Genomic DNA, 24,803 nt, shown 5'->3' with positions numbered 1-24,803 from the left:
AGAGGCTCAGAGCAAAGCCTTTGATTTCCTCATCTTGTATGCAGGCTAGCTTACTCTACCATCAGAGCAACGTAGCAACTAGATGGACGACAGAGGAAATTCTTTCTTAAAGAAGGAAGCTGTGAGAGAAACAAAAGTTTATTTTAAGCAGCGAAGTGAACCGTATCGCTAGAATGGTTGAACATCACCTCAGTCATGCGTTGCATATGTTGCAGGTTAATTCGTCGCTATTCGGGCAAAAGGTCATATCTCACAATGCTCTTACTAACCATTATTTTCCTTAAGGCGACACTCCGGAGATTATTTTTACCTAATGCATGGATTTTCACGAAACTTTGTGGGAATGTCACCTACATAAAAGTACAGATAACACGATAATTTCTTTCATATACAATTAATAGTTCTTCCAAACTACATTTTTTGAAATTTTTTATTCCATTTTTTATGAAATTTAATTAACGTTAATGTAAATTCGTAATTAGGTAGATAATACTTCTTTTAAAAGCACTACGTATCGATTTTTCTGTATATAATTTATGTAAGGAGATATACCGTACTAAAGTTTGTGTAATTTTTACGTTCTAAAATTTTGGACTTAAAAATCCCTACTCCTTGAAAAAATTCTGCAATCAAAAATTCCATACACAGGTTTCTTAATGTAGCTTACTTAATGTAGCTTGCTTCACATCCACCCTATACATACTGAACCCTTTAGGTCCATATAGAGGGATACCAACCTTTCTTACCTATCAGCAAAGTTCATGAGATCTGTCTCTTGGGTCGTATCGGGTTCTTCATCACTTGCTGAGGTAAAGGTAGGGTTCAGTAATTCTAATCTATCTACTGGAATGAAAGGTCTGTTTAAAAGATTCCTATTTATTCAGGAAAATTCTGAAGCTATCTGATATGTCAACGGTGTCATAGAAGTCAATTGTGTCCACTGGACACCACAATCATTTTTACATAAAGGTCAGAACACTGGTGTGAGACTTTAACGTAACTGCCTGATGGGCATTCTTACTAGAAACCATTGTCTCAATTATTAATCATTTAAGAAAGGAAAGTCTGGAAATCCTTAAATTCGGCTTCCATGTGAGACCACATGTACCATCATAGTGATTCGTTATGGTCCAGCCCTCGTAACACGAACTCTGGACTCTGGGTATAATTAAGGCAGTCCAATTGGTGTGTGCCACACAGAGGTTCTACGGCATGGACCCTTAATTGAATCGATGTGACCTGCGTCTAAGTCATGGACCGACATCTAATCTTCTAAGTTACTTTAAAGTCATTGTGGATGATTACCGCAAGGAAATGATGCTACAATGACATATGGCCCTAATCCAAGTCACTGAGGTTGATGACCCCCTGACCATCCAAGTTTCTAGGCTGAAGGCTAAACACAATTAAGTTACATCGGTTGATGACCAAAGTTCCACTTTACTATCCCCAGCACATTCACTGCTCAATCAATCAAAGTTCAATAATTACAACCATAGCAATGCTCACAAACTTTGTGGCAGTAAAATCCATTTCCTTCGGATATGTCCCTTTAATCGTTACTTTATATTTAAAATATTCCCCAGAAAACAAACTAAAATTTCCAGAATGCATCTCCAAGTTATTCGCTTGATTAAAGTTATTTCAAAATGCGGTTTCACTGAATTTAATAATTAAATAATTTAAATGATTCAGCGAAATGTTAAAGAACACTAAATTTTATCTCCGCGGACTCTGGTTTCTTCACAAATTTCTACGCAGCTGTGATGTGAATTCAATCTTGTGATGTTTGTCTGGCTGGAAAAGAATTGTTACATAATTCATGTCCAGTTATATATCTTGTCTCATGATTTCACACTTTAAAATCTAATCTAGTCCTAATTGTTATTAACACTTGGATATCCTAAGAATCTACGTACAAACCAAACAACTCGCCATATAATTACGATGTCATATCTCGTCATACCATTTATGAAATTTGCACACCCCTCACAGACAAACCAATCATCACGACCATCGCTCTATATTTTGGACAACCCTGAATTTGGTTACTCTCTTCCTTATACTCGAAGTTCATGATTTCAAATGTTCATTACGTCCCCAATTAAACAAATTTTACAGTATTTCACAATACTCAGATCATTACCGGCTATGAATTTCAACTAAATCCAGCATTTTAACGTTCTCCCTGGCCGAGAAATACAATCTCAATTCCACGCGTGTCCCGTTATATCCCCGCTGTTTTCCCCCTATCAGCTGAGGCCTCTCACCCCCAAGTTCGCTTGTCAGTGATGTGAAACACCCGGTTCGTTCTACCTGACTGACTTCTCAAAATGCTCCCTTTTAAACTCCGCCGACATAATTAAACAAATACGATATTCTAACCAACAAAATGCACAGATTATGCTTCAAGATGCCCACACTAATTATACGCGTCGCCAATCAATACCGCTATGGATTTCTACGAATTTCTTTCCATTCCCAACATTATAAAATATACCTCGGGCTATCGCGTCCCGGCTTCAATGACAGGACTCTAACCTGATTCGCACATCTCATCTCAACTCATATAAAACATTCCTCGGGCTTCCATGTCCCGGCTTCAATGACAGGTCCAACCTGATTCACAAATCTCATATCAACAAAACTAACCTCTGTTTCCCAGCTCCACGATTATCATCGACAAAGAACTTGAATAAAATCCTTACTAGAAATCTCGATGTCTAATATCGCACAATGCATTAATCATGAATAACTTCGCATAAATGATATCGTATTTAATAACTTGATTTTTACGAGAAATGACTGAAACATTCTACTAGATCTTTTTATTGTCAGTCAGACACAGTTTAAAATGGGCCTAGAAAAACGTTTCTCTCCGTGACCAAATTCATCACCCTAGGTTCTCACCCGACAGCGCGCTTCCACTCGATTGAAAATGAGTGACCATGGATTCCTACTTTATTAACGTCAAATTGCAGACAGAAAAATTTTACGTCGACTGAACATCTTAATTTGGCATCACAAAATATAGGCAGTACACTCACACGGATGACGATCTACATTGGACGTGATATCACTTCGAAACCCTATTCAATAACTTTTTACAACATTATACGGCACTCGCAAGACTTCAAAAATTTTATCCAAGTGGAAAATAAAACAAATGACTCTTTTAGTCGTATTCTCACATTTACAAAACTTAGTAGGGGTGACCACTGCGTCGTATATCCCCATTCAAATACACTTTTAGAGATCATGAGACAAGATATAAGAGGTAGTAAGATGGAAAGTCACCTACCTCATGTAGTCACACCATTGTTCGTCATAGGGCTCACCTGCGACCCTGACATTTTATTTAGCCATTTTTACATTCATGGCTGTACAGCTCATTATGTTTCTTCAGGTTTCCTGGAATAAAGCATAAAAAAAAAGAAAATACCCTTCACTTGTTTGCTGAGCGCACACGATGGACTATAATTATTTCCGCACACGAATTACTTAATCACATTAGAATTTATTCAGTACTTTGACCGTCCTATCTGGTACAATTATTTCACTCAAGAAAACTATCTCCTCATGGAGACAAGACCTAGCCACACTGGCTGAAATCTGCAGTTGAACTCAGTCTACTTTCGTTGGTTGGATTTCGCAGAGCAGCTCAACAATTTTTCGTCCGCTTTGTTTCACAAATGCCGGAGAAGGAGACTTCGTCATGGTGTCCCTTCATATTAATAGCAGTTACCCCCTCTCTTCGGATATCTCCCTTTGCCGCCAAGAAAATTTCTATAGATTTTCTGACTTATCTAAACTGTAATTTCAAGAGTTTTGAAAGTGACTACATGCTTGCTACATTTCTGGCGGTAGTGTTCATGGACATTTAAAATGTATACGGGTTCGATTCGTGAGATCATTGACCTCCTTTGATAGGCACTATATTTTTTTGACTTGGCTTGGATCACGCCATAAACACGCGCTTTGAAATAGTTCACAAAAATGACTTGAGATTCTTCCGCCGTCGACACGTGTGGCTGACGTCACGTACCCCAGAGCGTGGGACCGAAGGTAATCACCCCCTCGTCACGTGTCAAATCCATGCTATCAAGAATCCAACTTTTAGTTTAATTGTTAATTTATACATAATGTTCTTAGGGCACAAAGGTCATGGGTTCAATACATACATACATACATACATACATACATACATACATACATACATACATACATACATACATACATACATACATACATACATACATACATACATACAGTAACTGTTCACTCTCCTAACTTCACACTTGAGGAGACGACAGTTAACCCATTAAAGTCTGGGCCTTAATATCCCTAACAAACGTTCTGGACTGGACTTTTTAAGGATCTTTAAAACATTATATCTCTGTACCTGTAGTAGATATTTGCATGATTCGTTTTTCTTTGTGCTTGTTTGAGAAGCTAATTTTCAAAAGCGCTCTTTGTATCATGTCAACTATCACTTGAGATTTTAAAATTGTTTATATATTATACCATGTTTTGCGAATGGAAGAAAAGTCTGACGGATAACTAAGCAAGTATAGTTTTCTGATATACAGTTATATTTACCCTATTTCGCTAATATAAAATGTGCATTGCAATTACAAAACAACAACGATAATGAGTACGATATAAAAACAATAATTTTTCAATAATAATAATAATAGTAATAATTACGATAACGAAAATGGAAGCTCTTACGAAATTTTATTTTAATTGATAAATTTTGTTAAAACTTACTCAAATGTAAAATTATTGTTCCATTTACCACAAAATACTTCTGAGAAGGAGAAAATAAGTCTTCCAAACAGACAACTTTACGAATATGTAGACAATCTTACGTATTCACGCAAATATGAAATACGCGGAAACATGCGCTAGGCCGTAAAACGATCACCAATCATAATGAAATGCAAGAAGTTGTTTCGAATTCATATGTCAATAATATGTTCATTTGCGCATAAACTTATAATATATCATAAAATATCGAAAATATCACTTTCGTCAAGCACATGTTCGCCGCGAGAAACCATGTCTTAGAGCTCACTGAGTGACATCATCTACTGATGCATGCAGCTCAAAAATATCGTAAATTCTCTGACTTTGACATATAATACTGCCATCTGCTTAAATACTCTCGTAACTAATACATGAAGAAACACGATGTAACCACCAGAATGCGTGCATAGCTCGTTCTCGATTTTTAGCGAATTGTCAAACCTTACTACGGGCTATGCCCGCAGCGCGTCCTGAACGTAATTTCGGCCGCTGCGAGCTATGCTCGCAGTTAGACCGGAAAGAGTTAATATCTGGAGACACATGAATATAAATATAAACTATATGTGGCTTGCCCGCAAATTGCCACGCAAATAGAATCAATTATCATTCCATGGTTTCCCATTTCTCTACGTAATGTTTGGGCGCCAGCGTTACAATTTGAAACAAAACTGTAAAGCAAAATTTATATTTACTAGCATAGAGACTTATACTTAAATCACAGGGGTAGGATTTTAAACAATTAAGCATTAATATCGCTTGAGAAAGAAAATTAACGCAATATAAAATAAAATGAATTTATTAAACAAAAATGACATGAATCGGAAAAGTTCCCTAAAGCTTGGAGGGATTTTAGAATTTACGTTACTGAAATTAACAGTTGCTGGCTTTATCTAATCGAGGCTCACCAATTACAGCTTTCGTTGAGGTCATCTATTTTCCGTGGTTACACGTTCCCCTCTTCTCGTTGTAGAATTGGCTCCCTGGACATCCTTCCTACCTTCTGTGATGTGGTTTGGGCTATCTGGAGTAGCACTCCTTAATTGTCTAGTCTTTAAATTAGACATTGGCCCTATACTTGTGAAAATTGATCACCGTTGATCGTAGGAGGAGAAAATTCAAAGATATGAATTTTTCCGTGTTATCTGAAATCTCAGTCCAAATTAGCTATTCTACTGATACAATACAGATTTGTACCAAATTCCGTGGACTTGAATTAAACGTAGTTCTTCGTCCAGAATAATTGTAGAATATATCACAAGCCGTAAGCTTTATTCGTCTCACCCTGATCCGACAGCATCACAGCAGCTAAGTACTGTGTCGATGCGACAACACACTGTACGAAAAACAGCTGTCTCGAAGCGACCACTCACTGTCTCAAAAAGAATAAAGGAGTTATGGTTCTGGTAGTGAGTTAAGGGTTGCTCCGCGCTAGATAATATATCCCCGGGCTCTCCCCACTCTTCGTAGCAGCTCAATACCAAATCTCTATACAACGAAGCATCTGATTCGTAGATCGCATTATCATCTCCCTCTCTTCATTCTTCACACGTAACCAGTAGGCGTGGCGATGATGTAGTCTGCTGGCTTGCTAGCCTTGCACGCGGGTCGCTGTGTAATTTCATTGCTCATGAGTTAAACCCGTGAGTCATCCAACTTCCCCGCTTCAAGAATAACTTTTCCGTGTACACAACTATGAGATGAAACGACACCAACTCTGTCTCAACATTGACCATACTTATAGTACATAATGAATTCCTGTACTACATAATATAATAATTTAAATAATAAATGATGTTCTAATATATACAATACGATTCCAAAAGCCTTATTTACAACTGATCGAAGTTAAATTAATATCTCTCTATGAATAATTGCCGATGGCGGATAATCTTGATATCAAGTGATATCGCGTATAAGGATTGAACACTAATTTAATATGGCTGGAGAAGCCTGGACGGTTACAATACATACATACATACATACATACATACATACATATATAACTATTTTAGCCACCTATCGATCTCATATACTTTCAGTCTTGAGAGGACTTGCTTTTTGGTCCAAGCGCAGAGTACTGTTGATTGGTTTTAAATATGAAAAACCTGTTCCAAAAACATATTTTGTTACATTTGGCAGAATATTATGGGGAGAAAATGGGATTTAAATGAAATTACAATTGGCAAACAAAGCCATTATTACAGTGATAAATTGTTTGAATTCAGCGTAATAACTTTGTGACAAAAAAAGAAACTAAATACTTTCAATTTCAGTCATTAAAAAAATTTCACCAAAATATCGATTTTTTTCTCAAGTGTCGCCTTAAGACTGGTCACGCCTCACAGCCGCATATGGATATGCAGTCCATCAGAAAATTTTTTGTTGTGTTCATTTTCCTATACTTACGTGCAAAGGAAAATTAACCTTACCGTACAGCACTCTAGGAATGTATGTTTGCATGACTTATTTACGTACTCCTACAGTATAATTTACTTGGTTCATTTTTCTTTATACATTAGCATACGAAAACGAACACAACGAAAATTGTTCTGATAGAATGCATATCTATGTGGTTGAGAGGCGTGACTAGTCTTACGGAAAGTGATGGCTAGGAAGAGCATTGTGAGATATGACTTTTTCCCCAACAGAGACGAATTGTAACTTCAGCCTTGAGACTTTGGGTCGGGAGATACAACTGGGAAGGAAGAACAGTACCTCGCCCGGCGGCTTTATCTGCTATGCTGAACAGGGCCCTTGTGGAAGAATGGGAAGATGGGATGGGATGGATATGGAAGAGGGAAGGAAGCGGCCGTGGCCTTAAGTTAGGTACCCTTCCGGCATTCGTCCGGAGGAGAATTGGGAAACCACGGAATAACACCCTGAGGATGGCTGAGGTGGGAATTGAACCCACCTCTACTCAGTTGACTTCCCGAAGATGAGTGGACCCCGTTCCAGCCCTCGTATCACTTTTCAAATGTCATGGCAGAGCCGGGAAACGAAACTGGGCCTCCGCGGGTGGCAGCTAATCAGTAATTACACTAACCACTACACCACCGAGGCGAACTTAGAATCTATTGTGTGAGAATTTTTGGACTAGAGCGCTGCGTAAAACCAATAGTATAAACAAATATTGAACTCTAAATGCACTTTAACGTGTCTCCAATGATAAGTAACATAAATTTCACGCTCTGGGAATTGAGGGGCTGTAGCTCAATGGTTATCGCGGTCGCCTTGAAGTCGAAAGACTTCAATGCAAAGGACTCCCATCTTCTTTACCGCTGTTCTGGGGTTACCCGTGGAGCAGAAAGAGGTTAAAGAAGGGGCGGGGTGAATGGGTCTATCTACAATATCAAAATTAATTTAAAAACAACTCAACAATTTTCACATGACAACATGTCAGGTACAAAAGCAACCTTGAAAGAAGACAAGGACGATCCAAGATAGAGAATTTTACAGATTATGGGCTTCAAGCCCCAAGTTTTACAATTCCCGAGATACCGGATCCAGTTTACAAAACTCTAAATAAAAACAAGGAATTTATTTAGTTAAGGGCAGAAATCCCCTCATTCAAGAGCACTTGCTCCTACAATTACAATGTCAAGTCTTCCAGAGGTACCCTTCACAATTACAAAAATTTGAAAAAAGCTAACAGGCTCTCCGTTTCTTCCAGCCTACTCGAGGCAACATCAAAAATCTTACACTCTCTGGCCTTCCATGGCCCAACTTACAAATTGAAACAGGGGTATCTCGTACCCAACTTATAGGGCCTCTGCGAAAAAGAACAGGTTAAGTAAACGGCCCGAAACACAAACTGAATGGAGGCGTACCCTGCACTCCAGATAATGAAATATAAAATCCTACAGGGCTCTTGGCCGATGAAACTGAGGCTATTCCCACACTACTGAGGTGGCTCGCATGGAAATTACTTTAATACATTACAGAAACGAAAGGTTGCGAAAACGTAGCCACCTCAAACCAAGATGAAGGGGAGCTCGACAGGGTAACTCACTCTCCATCCCCGATTTACAGTTAAAGATTTATGGAGTTTTTACATTAGCCAAAAGGAAAGTTACATTTTAGAAAAGTACTGTCACATGATTGAAGATTCGGACCTTCCCCTCGAATAAAGCTGCGGAGGTGGCAAGAAAGAATGAAGTTGTGTGGCCATTACCTTATAGATGTTCTGCTGACCGAAGAAAGAGGCTGCCCCGCCTCCTGCCTTAACGCACACACTTAGAAAGACGCTGATCAATAGGCAAGTAGACGTGAAAAGCCGCAGTTTATATACCCTCAGGGAAGGTTCGAGATAATTCAAGACTAATCAAGACACACACCCTCTTAATTTTTATTGGCAGATTCAAAGTGAACAAGAAATGCGGGATTGGTTGTAAATTAATTACAAAAATTCGTGATTGGCTAAATTCAAAACTGGCGGAAACAAAAGGAAGTATTGCCAACCCAAAAATAAATGAACATAGATCAGTTATGGAAAACATAGGAATACAAACTTCTGTAAGTTATAGGCTAAGTTCTTCCACCTTGAACCAGAGTGTTTTTAGTAGTGTCATCTGTAGAAAAATGTCCAAACTTCTTGATGTAGCCTATAGCAAATCAAAACACGGAGAAATTCAGTCAGTTTAGGAAAATTCACAACAAAACAATTACTTAATATTTCAGTGGTGACATCTTTTGATTAAAGTTCAAATTGTGTTATTAGTTTCAGTTTTTGATCGATAGGGAAGTTTATTAATGCGCAGATTTTGAATGAGTGGAGATAAGGTGTACCTCCCGGCACAGACCTCCCCCTACCCAAATGTCCTTCCTTGGGATGACACAGAAGAATTTTGAAAAACATTTCCAATTGAGGAAAACATTTCTAAGTTTTTATTGGAAGTTGATTAGTAGAAAAATTTAGAACCAAATTTAGAGTGCCCTTCTAGTCGTAGAAGTTAATTACATGCTGATAGGTTTGACGGCAAGTCCTACCGCCGCTGCCGATACCCAGGTGAGGTCGCCCGGAACCCCCAAGTACCCTTAGATGCACCTCTCCCACTACTATGAGAGGGGTAGACGTGGTGGTCGCCGCAGATTAGAAATATATGTACTGTCCCCAGATGTGTTGGCGGTAGAGATACCGCACTTCAGCCTTTGCCGGAAAGATGGGCTCCGGCGCGTCGTTCCGAAGGAGTCTTCACCGGAGACGAGTGGGCCCTTACCCCACTTCCGTTTCTCTCACCAGATGTTGCAGTACGGCAGCGCTGGCTGAGGGGGTTACTGGAACAGTAAGATCTGGGCGACAGAGGAGTGTTGTTGCTTGAGAATGGAGAGTACGGTCTTTATTTGAGAGACAGAGGGGCGGGCGGCGTTGGTGGTGATGTGTGTGTGAACAATGCGTGGATGTAGGAGACGGGGCTTGGTAATGGTCAGTAAGGAATTTGACAGCAGGAGAAACAGAGGGGAAGGTCGTACATAACAGTTCATATACGTAATTAAATAAAACAACTTGGAGGAGACGGCCTCAAATAAAAATATATAACATTCAAACCCCTGCTAAATGTTGATTGCTAGCTAAAATAGCAATGCAATTATACAGGTTTCGCCTGGGAGAGGTGAACTCTAAAGATCCTCTCTGTGGCTGGATTGCTTACCAATAATGTAACCGGCGTTAAGAAATCAAGAATGACACACGGCCCATGAAATCTGGGGGCAAGCTTGCCCGCAGGAACAAAATCACTAACCGTGACTTGATCTCCGACTTTTAAATTGGTGGACCTCCACGATCATATCCTTCCTTAACCTTTTCGTGGGAAACCTTCAAGTTGTGCTTAGCCTTCTTCCATAGATCTCTAATATTATCGGGACCTATTGTCTGTGGTAAAATATCATTAAGTGACCAAAGGTTGGAGAGCGGCGTGTTAGGAACAAATTTAAACTTAAGAGAAGCTGGAGTAAACTTATGGGACTCATGAACCGCCGAATTTAAAGCAAAGTCCAGCTAATGCAGGGACGTATACCACCTGGAATGATCTTCATGACGAAATGCGATGAGAGTCGATCTATAGTTACGATTGACCCACTCAGCCAGAGATGGTTGAGGATAATACGCCGAAGTAGTTACATGTGATATAGACAGATCAAAACAAAATTTATGGAATAGGTCGGATGTGTGTGACTTAGCATTATCGGAAACTATATATTGACATGGGTCAAAAAAAGCAAATATAGTATTTAAACAAGAAATGGTGGACTGAGCGGTTGCCAGCTTAGTCGGAAATTACTAGGAAAATCTAGTGAAACCATCTACACACACTAGAATGAATTTGTTGACGTTCCCCTTTGATTGGGGGAAGGGTCCGACGTAGTCTATATAGAGGCGTTCCATGGGGCGCGACGCTTAGTGAGATGATAATAGACCTAGCTTAGTGGACAAGGTGGGTTTACTAAGCAAACAAGATTTACAAGCTTTTACCAATTCACGAATTTCGCCGTCCGTACCTTTCCAAATGAACATCTCTCGGATCTTTTCCCGAGTTTTGAAGATGCCTAAATGCCCCCCTAATGGGGTCTCATGATAGTACTTGAAGATCATAGGAACAAGCACTGCTGGGACCACTACTTTCATCTTTTGATCACGCCTCGACGGGCAACACAAAACCCCGTTCCTCAACATATAAGAGACGACATGTTCCCCAGAAGAAAGGGTTTCGATAATAGGGACCAGCACAGGATCTTCACGCTGATATTTTTCAAAATCCCGAAAGAACATGGGGGCATCAGTTAGAATGGCATTAATACCCGAAGGTATGGGCGCTGGAAGAGAAGAACTATCCTCCTGTTCGGTGGTCTCCACGTCGTAGGAAAACATGCGGCTTAGTCCATCCGCAACAACATTTTCAGATCCTCTGATATGCCTCACATCAAACTGGAAGGCAGAAATCCTGATGGCCCACCGGGCTATACGACCAATACGACGCGGCCTAGCTAATACCCAACTTAAGGCTTGGTTATCAGTTTCTAGGTCGAACTTGACATGTTCCAGATAGAGTCGGAACTTCTCTAGAGCAAATAGCACTGCCAAACCCTCAAGTACATAGATAGAGTATTTGGCCTCTTGGGCCGATAGGTCCTAGACGCATAGCTGATAGGTCTCCTTCCGAGTTCAGTTTCCTGAAGAAGCACAGCAGCCACCGCCGATGACGAGGCGTCGGTTTGAATGCATTTCTTTGAAAAATCGGTCATAGCAAGGACAGGGACGTTGCACAGAGCTAATTTCAGATCTTCAAAAGCGGCTTGTTGAGACGGTCCTCACTCGAATTTGACGCCTTTCCTACGAAGTTCCAGGGCGCCGCTCTGTTAGCGAAGTTAGGAATAAATTTCCTGAAGAAATTCGCCATGCCGATGAACCTGGCAATCCCTTTGAAGTCATTAGGAGGTTTGAAATCACGGATGGCATGCGTTCTGGAATGATCAATAGACACACCATCGGGCGACACAATATGCCCTAGGAATGTCATAGAAGGTTTAGCAAAAGCTACCTTAGATAACCTGGCAGTCAACCCGGTCTTACGAAGGCGATTGAGTGCCTCCTTTAGATGATCTAGTTCTTCAAAGGTCTCAGAAAACACGATGACATCATCAAGATAGTGATTCAAGTATTCAAATTTGATGTCGGAGAAGACTCTATCTAGTAGTCTAGTGAGAACAGCTGCCCTCGCGGGGAGCCCGAAATACACGCGGTTGTACTCATACAAGTTCCAATCCGTGGCAAAAGCAGTTAGGTTTTTCGATTCTTCAGCTAGAGGGATCTGGTTGTATGCTGATTAAGGTCTAGGATGGTAAAGATCTTGGCTTTCCGGAACCATGAAAAACAAGAGTGAAGTACGGGAAGAGGCACAGATTGTAACACACGTTCCGATTTAAAGCCCTATAATCAATCACAGGCCTGTCCGACTCGTTGGCTGAATGGTCAGCGTACTGGCTTTCGGTTCAGAGGGTCCCGGGTTCGATTCCCGGCCGGGTCGGGGATTTTAATCGCTTCTGATTAATTCTTCTGGCTCGGGGACTGGGTGTATATGTCCGTCCCAACACCCTCCTCATCATATTCAGACAACATACTACACTACCAACCACCACAGAAACACGCAATAGTGCTTACATCCCTCCATAGAGGGTTGGCGTCAGGAAGGGCATCCGGCCGTAAAAACAAGGCCAAATCCACATGTGCGACGCAGTTCGCACCCGCGACCCCACAAGTGTGGGAAAAGCGGCAGGAAAAGAAGAAGAATCAATCACAGGCCTGAAGCCACCTTGGGGTTTCGGCACCAGAAAAATTGGCGATGAATACGCCGACTTAGAGGGTCGAATAATACCATCTTTTAGCATTTGATCGATGATCTCTTTAAGAGACTTCATTTTAGGTGGAGACAGCTTAGAAGGTGGAAACCTAACTGGGATAGAATCCGTAACCTCAATCTTGTATTCAATAAGGTTAGTAACACCAAGAGTATCAGAAAATACATCCGGAAACGACTGACACAAATTGCGAATACTATCAGCCTGCTCCTCAGGTAGATGCCTAAGGTCTAACAACATTCATCCTGGGTAGGCGAAACAGATGAACATGATACTGAATTACACTTGAGCAAAGGAATTTTACAATTATTAGCAAATTTGAAGGTGCACGACTTGCTCTGAATGTCGAACACCAGACCAGTAAAAGACATGAAATCCTCTCCCAATATTACAGGGCAAGATAAGTGTTTAGCCACAAATAATTTTATTTTCCAGGTAAATTTAGAAATACGAATTTTGCCAAGGATGAAACCTAAAATTTCTAATGGAAATGAATTAGCCGAAACGCATTGTACTGAAGCTTAACAATATTCAGGAAATTTACAAACAGTCTTTAGTTTGGAATACCATTCAGCCGAAATAATAGAGCACACGCTACAAGAATCTAGTAGAGCAGCGACTGGTTCACTATTTAATTCAATTTTAAGAAATGGTACAATTGCGGGGGTCTCCGCTCTTTAGGGCCTTCAAATGATAGACTAGATTAGAAGAACTTTTAACCGTACCGGAGCTTTCGGAGGGTTTAACCGGGGCTGATCCTTGGAAAGATGAACACACGACTCAGCCGGAGACACTAGTCACTTCCTATTATTTGTGTTTGTGGAGGTTGCACCAGGAGTTGAGCGGGAGGGGGTGCTGTTAACATTAGGGCAATTTTTGGCAAGGTGAGTAAACGAGCCACATTTGAAAAATCCTTGAGACGACCTTGCTCCATTCTTTGTCCCACTCGATTTGATCAATGGGCACTTGTTACGGAGATGTTCCGTAGACGAGAAGGAGGCCGAAGACTACCAGAAGATGGAGGGGGCTCCTTAGCGACTCGTAAGGCGTCGGCATACCTAACTCATTCGGCTGAGACCGCCATAGCCTCTAATTTTGCAAAGTTTTGAGGACGCGACGCGAAATACAGATACGACCTATAGGGCGAGGAAGTGCCTTCAACAATCGTCTGCACAATTTGATCTTCAGGGAAATGAAGAGCGAATACCTTGGTGTAAAACTTAATATCTTGCATGAAGTCTGCAAGATTTTCATCCAGTCACTGTACTCCGAAATAGTACCTTTGGGTTAATGATGACATGGCTCGAGCCGGAATGAAGTTAGCCAGCAGATGGGCCTGGAAGTCTTCTATGGACGATCCCTCAGCTATTGCTTTAACTATTTTGTCCGAGAGGACACCTATGGGGTAAGGGTAAATAATTTGAAGAATTTGAGAATGAGAGAAAGAAAACACCAGAGCGTGACCTTGAAATTCAACTAAGAACGTTAGAAATGAAATGACATGGTTAGTAGAATTTACAGAAAATTTTGAAATTCAACTAAGCAACATAGCCAAAGGATGAGGCAAACTACTAAACCCAGGTGACATAATAGGTAACGGCCTAGAAGGTTGAGAAGTCTCTACCATGGCATTATTTAAAAAGAAAGGTGGAATTTGTGTACGATGATCAGACTCATTTTCTAATGGGGCTAATGTTTGTTGCGTTGCCACAGATTTTCTACTTTCTACCATCTTGCAACAATCTTCCTCACTCGCAGTGTTTATCACAGGGGCTTGGTCGGTTTTGGGGGCAGCTGCCCCAGACAACAATTTATTGATTGACTCTATTTGACATTTTTGATAGGTGGCCAACTAAAATAGAAGCCTCTTTAGCATGATCTATTAATTTCAGAGACAATAGGTCCTTAACTCTATGATTAAAATGGAACAATCTCGCCTGTACTCTTTTAAGCTGATTAGCAGAAGGATCACTCACTTCAAAAAAACTTATTACAGATGCTAGCTCGGTGGTGTTGTCAGTGATAGTGGAGAGAGCCTCATCAATTTCCTTTTCTCCCAAAATTGGGATACAAATGGGTAGTACTAGGAATTCTTTAAGTTCGGCAGTATCTGCCGCAACCGTGCCTCCAGATTGAACATTTCTAATGAGTAATTCACAAATCAATTCCTCCTTGCGCAAGTACGCGGGATGGAGGACTTCGCAAGGGCCAGACATGATGATAGAAAACTTACAAATTTAGCAAAAAGGAAACAAAAAATTCCAGCGACCGAGAAAAATTCCTAGAGTTCGGATCGGATTCGATTCGAGCCGACAAAAAGGCTTACTTTAGACACATTCAACCACGTTCTGCTACCACTTGTTCCGGGGCTACCCGTGGAGCAGAAAAAGGTTAAAGAAGGTGCCGGGGTGAATGGGTCTATCTACAATACCAAAATTAATTTAAAACTTGAATTGAAGGTTATATTATTTCAAAAACAACAACTCAACAAATTTTCACATAACATGTCAGGTACAAAAGCAACCTTGAAACAAGACAAGGAAGATCCAAGATAGAGAATTTTACAGATTATGGGCTTCAAGCCCCTTGTTTTACAATTCCCGAGATACCAGATCCAGTTTACAAATCTCTAATTAAAAACAAGGAATGTATTTAGTTAACGGCAGAAATCCCCTCACTCAAGAGCACTTGCTCCCACAATTACAATGTCAAGCCTTCCAGAGGCACCCTTCACAATTACAAAAATTTGAAAAGAGCTAACAGGCTCTCCGTTTCTTCCAGCCTACTCGAGGCAACATCAAAAATCTTACACTCTCCGGCCTTCCATGGCCCAACTTACAAATTGAAACAGGGGTATCTCGTACCCAACTTATAGGGCCTCTGCGAAAAAGAACAGGTTAAGTAAACGGCCCGAAACACAAACTGAATGGAGGCGTACCCTGCACTCCAGATAATGAAATATAAAATCCTACAGGGCTCTTGGCCGATGAAACTGAGGCTATTCCCACACTACTGAGGTGGCTCGCATGGAAATTACTTTAATACATTACAGAAACGAAAGGTTGCGAAAACGTAGCCACCTCAAACCAAGATGAAGGGGAGCTCGACAGGGTAACTCACTCTCTATCCCCGATTTACAGTTAAAGATTTATGGAGTTTTTACATTAGCCAAGAGGAAAGTTACATTTTAGAAAAGTACTGTCACATGATTAAAGATTCGGACTTTCCCCTCGAATAAAGCTGCGGAGGTGGCAAGAAAGAATGAAGTTGTGTGGCCATTACCTTATAGATGTTCTGCTGACCGAAGAAAGAGGCTGCCCCGCCTCCTGCCTTAACGCACACACTTAGAAAGACACTGATCAATAGGCAAGTAGACGTGAAAAGCCGCAGTTTATATACCCTCAGGGAAGGTTCGAGATAATTCAAGACTAATCAAGACACACACCCTCTTAATTTTTATTGGCAGATTCAAAGTGAACAAGAAATGCGGGATTGGTTGTAAATTAATTACAAAAATTCGTGATTGGCTAAATTCAAAACTGGCGGAAACAAAAGGAAGTATTGCCAACCCAAAAATAAATGAACATAGATCAGTTATGGAAAACATAGGAATACAAACTTCTGTAAGTTATAGGCTAAGTTCTTCCACCTTGAACCAGAGTGTTTTTAGTAGTGTCATCTGTAGAAAAATGTCCGAACTTCTTGATGTAGCCTATAGCAAAACAAAACACGGAGAAATTCAGTCAGTTTAGGAAACTTCACAACAAAACAATTACTTAATATTTCAGTGGTGACATCGTCTGAGTAAAGTTTCATCTTGTGTTATTAGTTTCACTTTCTGTTCGATAGGGAAGTTTATTAAGGCGCAGATTTTGATTGAGCGGAGTTGAGGTGTACCTCCCGATACAACGGCTATACAATTATTACGATGTATTATTGTCATGGTGTTGAACACCAATCCAACAAATTTAATAGGCCTACTTAAGTATGAAAATCCCCCGGAGGCACGGATTTAGTTCCCGGTTCTGCCACGAAATTTGAAACGTGGTACGAGGTGATTAACGGGATCCACTCAACCTCGAGAGGTCAACTTCCCACTGATAAATAAATAAATAAATAAATAAATAAATAAATAAATAAATAAAGTAATTAATTAATTATAAGTAAATAAATATATAATTAAATAAATAAACATTTCCCAGTAGAAACGATGTTTGCTTATGTAGTGATTATTCATAATGCTACACAGTACCAACAAAGTACAAGGAAGAAAGACAGAAAGAAATATAACAAAGAACTAGCACACGTATAGGCCTATGGATAGAATATCACACCACTTTTTACCAAATCGAGCGTGTGGGGAAAGGATGGCCTGCGAATGCAGGTAGAATTGACACGAATAGTAGGCCTATTGTTTATAGATCACTTAGGGATGTGTCAGTTCCCATAATATTGCGTAACGTTTAGCACTATTAGCTGCCGTCCTCGTAGGCTCGGGTTCGATTTCTGGTATTCCCAGAGATTTAAGAGTTAGCAGGAGGGCTGATGTGTTGAAACACCCCAGGATGAGCTGGGATGTAAGAGTAGACTTATCTCTCGACTTGTTCGTATGAGTGGGAACATAAATTAGCCGGCGTTAAGAAGTGGGGTAGTAGAGATATGTTCGGCCTCAAATGCTGTAGAATGAATCTCCTGTGGGAGCAGCACAGTCTCCCGATATCGACCTGTCGCCAAGGTGACAACACAGCATCACTGAGCGTTCGGTGTGTGCTGTCTGAAAGCGAGACGAACGAAGCTGTGAGCAATTCCAACTCCAGCTGATTGCATTCACACCTATACCAGGTCAAGTTCTTAGATATGGAGGACTTCATGTTATGGAACAAACCACATAATTAATTATAATTTATATGATTTAAGGTCAGCGCTTACATCTGTGCACAGATCAAATGTTTAATTTCTACACTTAATGTACATGATTCTATGACCATTATAACTAGTCCCATGGTGTTGCATTTCTCTCTCAATTACCCGGAGACTACGGTTCAATTCTAGTAGAATGAGAGCTGTAACGAATTTCATTCAGCTTCCACAGACCAATTGATGAACTGTCTACGAGAGACAGCGGACTTGGTAGCAGAAATTATTCAAAAGGCTAAGGTCTACCACGTAACTTTTAATGAATGCAGGCCATCTGGTTGGGCGCAGCATTCGTTAATGGCCTGTGAATACCATGATATTGTTTTCTGTTTATTAAACCAAACCAAACTCCATGGCACAAAACCCCCGATGGGCCATGGCCTACCAAGATCCAGGTAAAAATCCCTGGCCTAACCGGGAATCGAACCCGGAGCTTTCGTGTAAGAAGCAGGCGCGCTACCCCTTCACCGCGGGGCCGGCTTTCTGTTTATTACAAGCATTATATTTTTTACGTAAGAATACCGAGTGAGATTGTGATTGATAATAAATACAATAGTGCTTCTCGAAAATGACACCTGTTCATGGAAGTTTGACTGGAAAAGAAGCTTAATTAATAGGCCTATAAAAATGGTTCATGAACTGGAAAGAACGACTGAAGCGAAAATATATTTGAAATATTTACACCGGGCGAGTTGGTCATGCGGTTAGGGCGCACGGCTGTGAGCTTGCATCCGGGAGATAGTGGGTTCGAATTCCACTGTCTGCAGCCCTGAAGATGGTTTTCCATGGTTTCCCATTTTCACACCATGTAAATGCTGGGGCTGTACCTTAATTAAGGACACGGCCGCTTCCTTCCAACTCCTAGGCCTTTCCTATCCCATCGTCGCCATAACACCTATCTATGTCGGTGCGACGTGAAGCAAATAGCATATCACAGGTTTCAGATGCAACATTTTATGCAGATTCTTTGTTTCTTAACATCAGTATAGTCTATATTAACAAAAACTGCATTTTAAAATATTTCCTTTCCACATGCTATCTAGTACTGTGGTAGCTGAGTAGCGGACAGAGAGGAGCAGCAGCGTGTGTTAACGCCAAGCTCTGCATCCGGGAGGTGAGTGTAGCCTATTCGAACTCCACCGTCGGCTATCTTGAGAATGGTTTTCTGTGGTTTCCATTTTCATTTTCAAGCAAATGTCAGGACAATTCTTATTGATAGGCCACAGCCGATTCCTTACACCTCCTAACCCAGTTTCATTCACCCTCGTTTTATTTCATCCACATTACCTCCTCAACTGAGGTTGGCGTCAGGAAGAGCATCCGGCTGTACAAATATGCCATATAATTTCATCTCGCCTCATCCCTGACCCCGTATCAGGATACGAGGCGTAAACATGCACGCACACTCACATAGGCCTACTGTACATCTAGTAGCCTACTGTAGTAGCAGGCCTAGTAGTTTAATTTCTTGCCTTTCGCATTGAAAATTTTGCATTTAGCCTACAGTGTTAACCTAGTGCATAGTGATGTCAATTTTGCATTGATAATCCACAGCCTGTTTCCAGTCATTCGATCGGGTCAGGAATGGACTGAATGAAGCTCCCATCTAGCGGTGAGGATAGGAAAGGTGCAGGCTGTCGAAGCCTGTCGCACTCCTCTGGGGCAATGATTAATGAATGATTAATGAAATGAAATGATAGTAAAGGGTGTTGCTGGAATGAAAGATAACAGTGAAAATCGGAGTACCCGGAGAAAAACCTGTCCTGCCTTCGCTTTGCCCAGCACAAATCTCACATGGAGCGACCAGGATTTGAACCACGGTATCCAACGGTGAGAGGCCGGCGCGCTGCCGCCTGAGCCACGGAGGCTGTGAACTTTTGCATTATAAATGTTAAACTAATACACAATGATTATTTATAAACCAAACCAAATTCCATGGTACAACAGCCTCGAAGGGCCATGGCCTACCAAGCAACCGCTGCTCAGCCCGGAGGCCTACAGATTACGACGTGCACAGCGAATCCTCTTGGCCGTTATTCTTACCTTTCTAGATCGGGACCGCTAGCTCACCGTCGGATAGTTCCTCAATTGTAATCACGTACACAGAGTGGACCTCGAACCAGCACTAAAATGGAGGTACAAGACTCGAACCCAGAGCCTCTGCGTAAGAGGCAGGCACCCGACTCCTATACCGCGAGGACGGCAATGATTATTTACACAAAATTAAAATGATTTATATAGTGGTTATTTACACAAAGATAATATTGCCTTTACTTTAGGGCATCTCTCATTCACACTTTTCCATCCTCTCTTTCATTCAAAACGTCCTCTTGACAAGTTCTCCTTCTTCCCTTCTTCATGTCTGCGTAAACTCGCGTACGCTCGTATAACTTAACAGGTGCCCCATTGTCTCTTCGCTTTCTCCGCAGATAATGCACTTTTTTTTTAAACTTCTGTAACGCAGTACCTGTTGGCCGGAGCTTTGTTCCCGAATCTGAATTTAGAAAAGATGAACTGGTCTCGTGCGTGTCCTCTTCTGCACAGGCACTCCGATAGATCCGTTATCACAACTTTCTTGGATTTTTGGCAATACTGGGCTCCCTCGATCTTGTTGAACCTGACTTGCTGTTGCACGTCTTTGTCCCTCAAGCACAAGCTGGCGAGAACGTCTTCGTAATAGTTTATGACCGAAACGTGTATCGCATAAATAAATCTGTAACAGATATGCATCCAACCACAAAATACGCCGATTGATCAGAGAACTAGACACAACCAATTATTTCAAGATATCGCGGCATCTTCGTCATATGGGAAGTTGTATTAATCTAACAATAGTAGATAATGAAAATATTATGGCCTGATCTTGAAAAAGTAAATATCAGCACTAGGATCCTGGGATGGAAGTTTCACCCGAAAATCAAATGCCGTCAGGAAGGGCATCTGGACTTCAATTCCCAGTCAAAACAAAAATTGAACCAGTGTGGGTCAAGAGCCTCGCAACACCGAGATAAGCTGAAAGGTTGCCTTTCTTTAATTTTCATTGAAGTTCGACGTATCACGGATTACACTTCAGCGTGTATTCGCTTTGTTTGTTGAATAAAGCTCTGGGATCAAAACGTATGTAGGCCTACGAGCTGTCTAACCTACGTGGTAAAGACGTGCTCGGTTCAGTCAGAAGGACATGGGTTCGATTCCTCACCAGGAAGTCGAAACATTTAGAAATGAGATTTCCACCACTAGAGAGGTGAGATTCATTGGATTGGACATACAGCCAACAACTCTATCCCAATTAATACCAAGATTACGGAAAGTGGATGCCTTTACCTTCAACTCCTCCAAGGACCTTCATGGTCTTATGGAAGTGGTTTTCATTTTTTTAAATTACAAATTAGGAACTAGAGCACACTTCAATCGTTCTCACTTAAGTTTTGGATCTGTTTTCTGGTACCCGGATATTAGGTCAAAGCTCTTCATCTGGCAATCATTTAACAATTGCATTCTAAAAAAAGATGAGAATTGATCACCTACTCATAGTAAATTGAAAGGAAAAGACCGGGCTCAGTGGCTAAGACAGCAGAGCGCTGGTTTTCTCAGCCATGGCTCAGTCGGGTGTATTTGAAGATTCTCAAAAACGTGAGTATGTATCGGTACATTTGTGGACATGTAAAAGAATTCTTTAGGGGCAAGAGTTTGGCATCTTGGCATCTTCAAAAACCGTAAAACGAAATAGGTAATGGTACTTAAAACATCATTATTAGTTTCTATTATTATTATCATGAAAGGAACGGGTAATAGGAGTTGTCTGCTACGTTACGGAAGAGGCGAAACAGTCAATATGTCTATAGCGATCCTTCTGAACCGTGCCCACTGTGTGCAGTCACTTGACTTGGCTGCATACGTCCCATGAGCGTCACAGTCATTCCTCTGCTTCATTATCCCTTGCCCCACTGATTTCTGAATTGATGCTTCTTTTGTATAACCCTCGATTCTGAACACTGTTTTTTGTACAGGTTATAAATAGTCCATCATTTTAGGTATCAGATCTCGATGACCTTCAGAATTTCAAATAGCCTGGTCCAATCAACATTATCGATTGCCTTGTCTAGATTTACGATTTACGGGGGCTTGTCGTCCTTAATTCGGTCCTCTAAGATCAGACGTAAAGTCAGGATTGCTTCACCTGTTCCTACATTTCTTCTGACGCCAAACTGATCTTCTCTCAACTCAGCTTCAAATGTCTTTTAACTCTTTTGCAAATAAAACGTGTTAACATTTTGTAAGCGTGAGATACTAAACTAATGGTGTGATGTGATTTCTTGGGAGTAAGTATAGTCTAACAACATTCCGTCTAAAATCGGATGGCACTGTTCCTTTATGATACATCTTACACAATAAATGGAATAACCTTACCAGGGCGGTTTCTGGTAAGGCAGTCAGTAATTCTGAAGGTATGTCATCAATTCCAGGTACTTCGTTCCTATTTAGGTCTCTCAAAGCTGAGTGGAATTTTGACCTCAAAACTGGGTCTCCCATATTTTCTTTTCAGCATCAAGAGCCTCTTTTTGTTCCAGAACCTCATCGTCTACTTCTTACCCTTGATGCAATTGTACAATAAGGTCCTGACATATTTCTGCCTTGTCTCCTTTCCCAAAAAGTACCTGAGCCCTTAATATTCATACACCTAGTTTTCCTTTCTCCGAAGGTTTCCTAGATTTGCCTGTATGCAGCATCTACCCTACCTACAACAAATACAACCTTCAACATCCTTGCAATTCTCTTTCAGTCATTCTTCCTCCGCTGTCCTGCACTGTCTATCTACTTCGTTCTTTAATCGCCTGCATTATTTTCTGCTCTCCTAATTTTTCGTCAGTCTGGTCTAGATCTCTTGAGTTATCCACTGAACCTTACTTACTCTTACCTCTCTTCCTAACGTTTCTTCTGAAACTCTATTAATCTAATTCTTCGTGACCGTCCACACCTCATTTGTTGTGTTTCCTTCAGCCTTTCAATTTGGTCCTTGTACAACACAGTATGTTCCTTGAAACAATCCCTTACTCTCTTTCATTTCAACTTGTCTGTATTCCATCTCCTTCCATCCATTCCTTTCTTCAATTTATTTGACTTCAGGCGGCATTTCATGACCACCAAGTTGAGGTCAGAGTCCACGTCTGCTCCTGGGAAGGTCTTGCAATCCAACACCTGGTTTCTAAATATCTGCTAATAATAATGAAGTACACATGATACCTTCCAATCTCTCCAGGTCTCGTTACGTATACAGCCGTCGCTGTATGGTGTTTAAACCAAGTAAGTTATTATCAAGAACTAAATTATGATCGGTACAAAATTGTACCAGCCGACTCAGTTCATTCCGAATTTTCCTATTATAGTACAGTACAGGCGATTTCCGACAAAAGAGTAGCGTTACAAAAATGTTGCAAAGTTTTGGCTCTTATGAGAAAGGAGACGAGCTGCTCGACTAAGTGGTACGTTCCGAGCTGTCAGTGGAGAGATGGCGTGGGAGGAAATCAGTATGCGAATAAATTTGAGTGGTTGTCTTTAAAAGTAGGAAAGATCACAATATGAAGACAAAGTTGGAATTCGAGAGGACAAATTGGGGCAAATACTCGTTTATAGCAAGGGGGGTTAGGGATTGGAATAACTTACCAAGGGAGATGCTCAATAAATTTCCAATTTCTTCGCAATCATTTAAGAAGAGGCTAGGAAAACAACAGATAGAGAATCTGCCACCTGGGCGACTGCCCTAAATGCAGATCAGTAGTGATTGATTGATTGATTGATTGATTGATTGATTGATTGATTGATTGATTGATTGATTGATTGATTGATTGATTGATTGATTGATTGATTGATTGATTGATTGATTGATTGATTGATTGATTGATTGATTGATTGATTGATTGATTGATTGATTGATTGATTGATTGATTGATTGATTGATTGATTGATATCTTCTATTCCTTGACCTGCCACTGCATTCTAGCCAATCCATCACAATTAAATTCTCATCTCCTTTTACATATTGTATCAATTCTCTTCATATTCTTTCGATTTCTTTATCATCCATGTAGAACTACACTATTGTGGTGGGCGTTGGCTTGATGTCTACGTGGTTAACAACAACCCGCCCGCTATGCTGGTCATAGTAGCTTTCGCGCTGCCCTATTTTCATATTTTTATTCAACTATCTCCTAAATTCTCCCTGTTTGATTTTGGGTTGGTCATTCTGTAGCTGGCTGGCCAAAATCCAACTCTCCCTCCAAACGTAGACCTGCTTCTCTTAGGTATATACCAGCAACATCTAACTTTATTCCACTCATTTCCCTTTTCAGATTCTCTTTCCTGCCACAGAGAATCGAACTTCTAACAATCCACGCTCCGACTCGTTGAATCATCTCGAAGATGATTGCTCCCTGTCACCCGGAGATGCGAATGGTGGGCCTTTTTACCTCCAGAATATTTTACCCGAGAGTAAACTATTCATTCATACAGAAGGAGTTGCATGCCCTCGGGAGTTAGTTACGGCTGCAGGTTCCCGTTGCTTTCAGCCGTGCAGCAGTACCAGCACAGCTAAGCCATGTTAAATATTATTACAAGGCCATATGAGTCAATCATCCAGACAGTTGCCCTTGCATCTTCATAAAAGCTGCTAACCTCGTATCGATGAACTATTCCTTAGTTTGGTCGCTTGACAGATAGGCCTACCC

Source organism: Anabrus simplex, chromosome 1 (assembly GCF_040414725.1).
Source record: "Anabrus simplex isolate iqAnaSimp1 chromosome 1, ASM4041472v1, whole genome shotgun sequence".
Lineage (NCBI taxonomy): Eukaryota > Metazoa > Arthropoda > Insecta > Orthoptera > Tettigoniidae > Anabrus > Anabrus simplex.
The sequence above is the reverse complement of the archived record's forward strand: the minus strand, read 5'-3'. Positions refer to the sequence as shown.